Source organism: Onychomys torridus, chromosome X, assembly GCF_903995425.1.
Source record: "Onychomys torridus chromosome X, mOncTor1.1, whole genome shotgun sequence".
Classification (NCBI taxonomy): Eukaryota; Metazoa; Chordata; class Mammalia; order Rodentia; family Cricetidae; genus Onychomys; species Onychomys torridus.
The window spans coordinates 49,185,231-49,193,046 of NC_050466.1; the positions used below are offsets into that span (position 1 = coordinate 49,185,231).

The 7,816-nt window shown below is 47.3% G+C and overlaps 1 pseudogene; it reads left to right on the forward strand.

Moving 5' to 3' along the window:
* Window positions 1–3,961: 3,961 nt before the first annotated feature.
* LOC118574626 lies at window positions 3,962–7,013 on the forward strand (annotated as a pseudogene).
* Window positions 7,014–7,816: the final 803 nt, after the last annotated feature.

A 7,816-nucleotide genomic window follows, 5' to 3' on the forward strand; every position in this document is an offset into this window, starting at 1 on the left:
CTAGAAATACTTGGCATGGTAGTAGAAAAGTGGAAAGAAGTCCTGTGTCCATCTTGGATGGGTGGATAAAGAAGAAATAGTCTGTCCACACAATGTAGCATCATTCAGCCATAAAAGGAATGGAGTCCTGATCCATGTTTCCATTGATGGACCACAAAGCATTGTGTTGGGGAAAGAAGCCAGGCAGAAAAGACTAATATTGTATGATTCTGTATCTGTGAAGTGCTTAGATGGAAAAATCCAAAAAGCAAGAACATATTTTGATTTCTGGGAGGTGAAGAACCAGATGAAGGGTGTGAGGAGTGAAATTAGATAGTGATGTTTATACAGCTTTGAAAATACGTGAGAAAGAAAGAGAGAGGGGTGAATTGAAAATCCAAGTGTGAGTACATACTTGTAATCCTAGCACTCAAGGGTATCAGGCAGGAAGGCAGTGAGTTTGAAATCAGACTGGGCTATGTGGGAAGGACCCTATTAAGAGAGGAAGGGGGGGGGAAGACAGAGACAGAGAGAAAATTATGGTATGTGAATATGTGATTATATCTCAGTAATAACAAGTAAACAAACAGTAAAAGAATGAAAAGAGAATAAAACATTTCTCTTATCAAGTCCTCCAGCATGGCAAAGCATGTGAACACTTCTTATGAAGCTGGTGCTTGGGAGCAAGGCTCTGGACTGAGCAGGACTGAGCCTAAATCTTAGCAGAGGTTCTCCACTAGCTTTGGCACAACTTAGGGAAAGCCCTTTCATACCTCTAGATAGTGGTTTCACCATCTGTTTAATACTGTTGTCGGGAGAAAATACATCCCCAATGAGCATTATAAAACTATAAAATGCTTATTTAAAACTGCATTCATGAACTTGGAATATAGCTCAATTGTGAGAGTTTGCCCTGCATGCTGGAAGTTCTAGGTTCAACTAGTACTAAAACAAACAAGCAAGCAAGCCAGCTGACTAATCACAGGAAAGGCATTATTACAGTGCTTGGGAGCGAATAGAGAGCCTGGCGGCTGAAATGCCATCTTCCACCACAAATCAGCTCAAACCCCACAGGTGCTGGTTTATATGCTGAGAAAGGTCACTTTTTTCCGGAACTGAAAGTACCCACTGAGAAAAGGCCCCAGGTCCCCGTTTTGGGATTCTAATAGTTAATAGTTTTCAAGTCTCAGTGTTTCTGTCTATCCTAGTTTTAAAGAACTTCAAGCAGGTTTTTACCAATTTTTAAAAATGCCTTTAGATTCTAAAATCACACACTCTTGCACTGTACTCACAAAGGAATCACAATTTAAATGTTCCAAAGTAATCAAATTTATTATACACGAAGCTTGTCCTACTTACCCCTGTAAACAGGCCCCACTTTCTCCCTCATATGTGTTCATATGACAGCTTTAATATCCACGTCTTTTTCTTAGTTCTGAGGTGATGTTCAGAATCTGTATTAAACTAGTTCATAAAAATAACAATTCAAGTAGAAACAGAATTCTTTCTCCAGCAATTATTAAAGTAGTTGCTCCTTGGGGTTGGGGATTTAGCTCAGTGGTAGAGTGCTTACCTAGCAATTGCAAGGCCCTGGGTTCGATCCTCAGCTCAAAAAAAAAAAAAAAAAAAAAACAAAACAAAAAAAAAAACCCAAAACCCAGTAGTTGCTCCTTGGTGCTTAAAAATGAAAGCTCCAGGAAGTCATGGTCAAATAGTATCCAAATGGGGCAGTGGTCAGACTTCAGCTCACTCTCAGGCTTGCTCCTCAGTCCCTAAGCATTCCATTCTGCTTTCAAGCTAGCTTCCAGTGCCAGGGACTCTGCCATTTCAGTCACTCAGCTCCACAGTTCTCACACTGGGCATACATAACTGGCCCAAATAGTCTGCCACAGCCTTCCAGATGCTTGCAAGGAACGGAGAAGATAGCGTTTGCAGCCCCTGAAAAGCTGCTTTCCATTTTTCTTCCATTCTAGTCTGTTATTGAATTCAAAATCGCTTTGGACCTGCAAGTGAAAGGTTCTGAATTCTCGCAGAATCATATCTTTTATTGAGCCTAACATCGTTCTTACATAGTCTACGAAGTGACAGGCTTTGAGTTGTTAGCTTCCTGTCCAGGTGCATGGTAGCACGAAGTACTTCAAGCTGATTCTTGGGCTGCAGTTCCTTTATGAAAACCTTGGCTGAGGCTGGCAGTGTGACAGTTGCGGGCCAGGGTTGCAGCCAGGAAGCAGCCAATAAAATGTGAAAAAAGCTCCTGGCGGGAGGTGGGGTTAGCACTGGGTTTCTCAGCTGTGAGCATGGATGGGATGGGGACTTTTTTTCTAGCTCAGAGACGCATTTTCTCTTCTAGCATTTTAGTCAAAGTGTGCGATTTTAGTTTTCAGCAGTGTTCGTGTTTCAGTTGATGTCTGTAAATGCGCTGAAGTACAATTCGAAACTTGCCCTAGTCCGCCCCGTGACCGCCCCGCACCCAGGGTAGAGGGTTGCGATGTCCAGATGGCTGCACTCCAGGCCATTGCAATCCATCAGTCCTGCAGGGCAGAAAACTGGTCTGCACAGCGACTCTCCAGTGTTACTTCAGGTTTTGTCTTTTTTTTTTCCCCTCTTCGCTTCAAGGCTTCCTAACATGATCAGTATCTTTTAGTAGTCAGCTGAAATCCACTTCCTTGACCAGGCTTTTGGAACCATCCAGTGTCCGAAAGGAGCCCTTGTGTCTGAGCCTCAACTTTCAAATCCCCCTTTGGTCGCGCACTGTGGTTGGTGCCTGTATCCTTTGGAAAGGAGCCTTTGGTGTGAAAGTGCAGCCCGAAAAGGGAGGATTGAAAAAAAGAGTCCCTGGCTAAGAGTGGAAATATAGACGGGCCGGCAAACGTTGTGCCTTGGGCTGGGGGCTGCGGATGCTCCTGTGGCTTCTTTGCTGTGGGCCAGGTTCTGCCACAACAGGTTTGTGGCCACAGTGCCACAGATCTCCCTGTCCTACTGCTAGATACCACCAGATTGGAAGCAAAGAGACACAGAGAAGGGGAGAGAAGCCTGACCGGTTCTCCCAGGGCTGCTTCAAAGAGCAGGAACTCAGATGAGGGGCTTTCTTGCTGGTTTTACATTTACCTAAAGCATTTACTAAATTCCTATCTCCAGGCTGTGTAACTGGAGAGATAAGATGTCCAGCTCCCACCCGTCCTAAAGCTGTTCTTCCCAGTTCCCGGGGTTCAGACCTGGTCTCGGCTTTTAAAGTGCAGCACAGAGTACATTTCCCCATGGAGAGTGCAAGTCCAGCAGCTACTGGAGCAAACCTGCTCCTGGAATGACAGACCAGAACAGGAAGAATTCTTAGATTATAGGACCTCAGTATGCTGTGGGAGACGAGAATCACTTGTCCTGCATTCCTCGCCGGCTACAAAAGCTGTGGACAGTCTATAGCGCAGGGAGGAGGATAAACCTCTAAAGGAATCTGTGAAGACAAGGTTACGGGTTTTAAAGGGTCACTGGCTGTCCCCTACACCTTAAGGGGGATGCACACTTGATCAGGCTGGCAGTAGACCCCAAGAAGCACCTCATGAGGCCTCTCCAAAAGCTATATCTCTTTAACAGGTATTTGTGTTGGAGAGAAAGGAGAACTTGCTAGAAAATGGATGCTTAGCTACTCAGAGCTAGTCACAAAGCAAAGTAAACTAGGGGATTCACAGGGGTGGGTGAGACTCGCTAGAGATTAGGGGAAGCACAAATAAGGTAGTCAGAAGCCAAAGGACAACTACAGTGGATTTGTCCAAGGCCAAGTGGTGATTAAGGAGGGGTGGGGGGGATGGCCAAAGAGCTCTGATTGGTCAGGGGAGGGGGGGCTAGAGGTGGTCAACCTACTCATTGAGGCTTTTAAAAGCTCACCAGAGAGGGGCGGGGAGCTGTCATTTGCTCTCAGAGCCTTAAGAGAGAGCACCACGCACCCAGACGGACTCACCAAGGAACCTGAGCTTGCTTAGGAGGGATGGCCATGGTTCCCAAGAGCAACATGGACCTTACCAAGGCGGTTCCCACCCCATTCGGCCATTGGCTGTAAGCTGCTAAAGCCTGACTACTCACCAGCGCTTATCACCTTCATGTTCTTGCAATGGTTATCACTGTGTCTTAGACCTGATCGGCAACTCTATGGTCCTTTGGCTGTGTCCAAGAACAAGAAGCTCCGAAATTCTGGTAAGTCGCCCTTCTTTCCCTATTCAGTGAACAGCAATTTGCAATCCCCTCTCCCAAATTCCTCCCAAGCCTGGGGTGGGGGGGCGATAGGGATGACGTTGTGCCGTGTTCCCCTAAACTTCGAGTTTCATAGCGCTGGGGGAGTTCAGAGAATTAGCGTGGGGCAGCCAAACGCAAGCCTGGGTTCGTAGGGTGTGCGGCAGCCTGCCAACCTGTGTCTGGTCAGAAAGACCAGACACGGAGGTCGGAGGGAGTCAGCACAGGAACGGAGAGTTTGCTACCAGGGACAGCCGGCTGAACAGGACACCGGAGGGCGGCCTCTTAGAGGCACTGCAAGCCGAACTGTCTCTGAAAGAGCAGCGGTTGCGACCCGCTTTGAGAAATTCGCTTCTGCCCAGTCGCAACGCTTCCAGGAGCGAAATGCTGCGGCCTCCCCACAAAGCCAACAGAGACTCTGCTCGCCAGCTTCCTTGTGCTCCCAGATTGCTCTCCGTGGCGCGGCGTAGTGCAAGGACACTACGCCCAAGTATCTAGCAGGGAGAGGTCTGAGCCAGCTGGAGCCGAGCTCACTCTGCTTGTCCCAAGGCAAGCGATGGGCTGGACTCTGCAGGCAGTGGCGGCGGTAGTGGCGGCAGCAGAACATCCGGAGGTCTGTACTGAGGAGTTACAAGGAGGGCGGCGGAGGGGCTCCGGAGCTCTGTGCAGCCGCAGGCACGGGGAAGGAGGAGGCAGAACCAGGTAGGAATGCTGGAGGGGCAGCTTGATGCTCCCGGGGAGGCAAAGGCTCCTAGCTTGGATGTGGAAAACAGCTAGCCAGATTCCCCTAGCTGCCTGCCAGGGCAGATCCGAGGGGAACAGCGCGGGAAGGTGCTGGACACTGACCTGTGCAGAGCTGGGTGGGTTGGGGGTATATGGGATTGGAAAGCTGTGAGTCTGGTTTTCAGTGTGGATGAGAGAAGGCTGTAGATGAAGGGAGGGCTGGTGATGGTGGTGCCCTGGATCGTCTTTTTCCAAGACTCAGCGGCTTGGGAAAATGTACAAATCTGGAGGGTTCGGAACCAAGTAGACCCTCAGCCTGGGCTGTGGAAAAGAGCTAGGCAGCGTCCTAGCGAATTGCTTAGTGGGAACAAGTTCAAGAACTCAGTGACAGATTCAGAGTCCATTAAAAATTTCTTTCAAACTCCTGTGAGTGCTTCTGATTTCTCCTTTGAAACCCAGAGACCTGAGGCTGAGCCTTGGACCTCACCTTTCACTCTTATTCAGTAATCCAAGGACAGATCCACAAGAGCATGGGCAATTACCTGGAAAGCTCGCTCATCTTTTCTCTCTCTTTCCTCTTCTTCCCCTTTCTCTTTTCTTATAAATTGTAAATAAAAGTTGTTTTGTGTTGTTGTGGTTTTAAGGCTTTTGACATTTCTTTCCTATTTTTCTTTTGGAAGTTTATTACTTTGCAGGGAAACCCTAAAAAGAAACACTTTTTGGCCAAAAAGCAGAGGGCAAGTCTTTGGTGCCCTTTTAAAAAACCCTCATTTTCTCCCAGTCCAGGACAAAGTCATTATTTTGTCAAACCAAAGCTAATTAGCAAGGAGGTGTTCCCAAAGAAAGAGGACCCTGTGCCTGCACTTGAACTTTTTCATCTATTTTTTGTAAAGATTTTACACACACACCACAACAACACACACAGCACACACACACACACACACACACATACACACGTTACTGCTGTCCTTTGAAATGGGAAAGGCAGAAGGCAGAGTTTACCACAGCTATTTTCTCTTCAAGCCTGGCTCAAGAGGGAGTCTGTGCAAGGATGCTTTGGTGCAATGGCTGAGGGTAACACCGCACTTAGAGAGATTTCTTCTTTCCCCCCGATCACTTTCTTTGACTTCAGATTGATATTAAAGGGTTCTCCCCTCTTCTTCGGCTTTTTTCTGAAGGTATCTGGGAATAGCCGGCTGTTTCACTGGGATGTCAACAGTACTTATTGATCTTTTTGAAACAAGCCCCCAAGGCCTCTCAAGGTGGTCTTTCTTCCTTCATAAGGAAGAGGGTTAATACATTATTACTATCATTGTTAAATTTTAGGTTGACTCTACTTTCTGGAACAGCTCCATGTACCTCCCCTTTCTCTCACTCTTCCTTCTCCACCTCTTCCAGGGCAAGAAAATGTGAGAGTAGTTGTATTTCTCTAAAAATGGCGTCAGTAGGACTCCCTCCATCACACAACCTATGCTGCTTATGTGCTGGTCTGCTCACTCTGTCTTATATTTTACTTCTTTCTTGGGGCAAGGATGACACTGAAAACAAATGAGCAAAAAGGTTGGCAAAGCACAGACTGTCCCAAACTTGCTTGGACTTCTTGAAATAAGAAAGAAGAAAGAGAAAAATGCTTTTCAAAAGAAATCTAGTATTTTAAATGCCATCCAGCCAATTAGCCTTTACCTTTGGGGAGGATAGCTTTTCCAAACATTAACCATTGATTTCTGTCTTCTCCTCTTTCCTTCCTCTCGTGGTTTTCCAGGCAACATCTTTGTGGCCAGCCTCCATTGCGCAGACATGCTGGTGGCTATCTACCCGCTACCTATGATGCTATATGCCATGTCAGTTGGGGGCTGGATCTGAGTCAGCTCCAGGTCCAGATAGTCGCGGTTGGTCTCAGGACTGGTTGTGGTCGGTTCCATCTTTCAACAGTACAGCCATTGCCATCAATTCGTTACTGCTACATCTGCCACAGCCTCCAATATAAGCAGATCCTTCAGCCTGCGCAAACACTTACATTACCTGGTCATTACCGCGGTCCATCGACTGTCCTGGCTGTCCTGCCTAACATGTACATTGCACATTGACATATACCTCGCACCTTACTCCTGTATCTTCCAACTATAGCGAACAAAATCCTGTTGTTACTGTGACCAATTGTCTGCATCCGACTTCATCCTCCCTCTCATCATAGTGGTTATTGCTACACCAAAATCTGGATCAAACGGCGGCAAGCCCAGTGACCCAGCTGGGACAGAACCTTATAACCAGTCTTGCTGAGTGCTCGAAATTTCTAAACCAGTGTGTGAATCTTCCTCCTTTTTGCAGTGTGTGTGCCCTATCAATGTGCTCACTGTTTTGCTGCTGTCGAGTCCAAAAGATTATGGCAGGCAAGAATCCCCAACTGGCTTATCTTTGCAGCCTACTGCATAGCCTACTTCAAACAGCTGCCTCATTGCTGTCATCTCATGGTTATCCTCAATGAGATGTTCCGACAGAAGAATATACTGGACCATCTGTTTCATGCATTTGCGGCACCCGTTATCCTGTTCATCTCTCACCCTTATCACTGACATTGGGAGACTCGGGAGACCCAACCTGCTCACTGGTGCCTGTGTCCGTGACCAAGCCCGAGAGACATAAGAGCGTGCCCATGCCTGTCTCGCTGTGGAAGGGAACCCCACGGAATGTCCAGAATGTTCTATTCCTGGTGATGCGGCAGCAGACCACTCTGATCATGTTCCTGTCCATTCCAAGCCCCAAGACCAGTGTACTTTACCTACGCCAAACCTGCCTTGCTATCTCACTCAAGTCTCTTGTTTTGTTCCACCCGAAGTCTGCCTCTAGTTCTACCGCTAAGCCAGCCTCCTCTGCTCCATTTCAAGCCTGC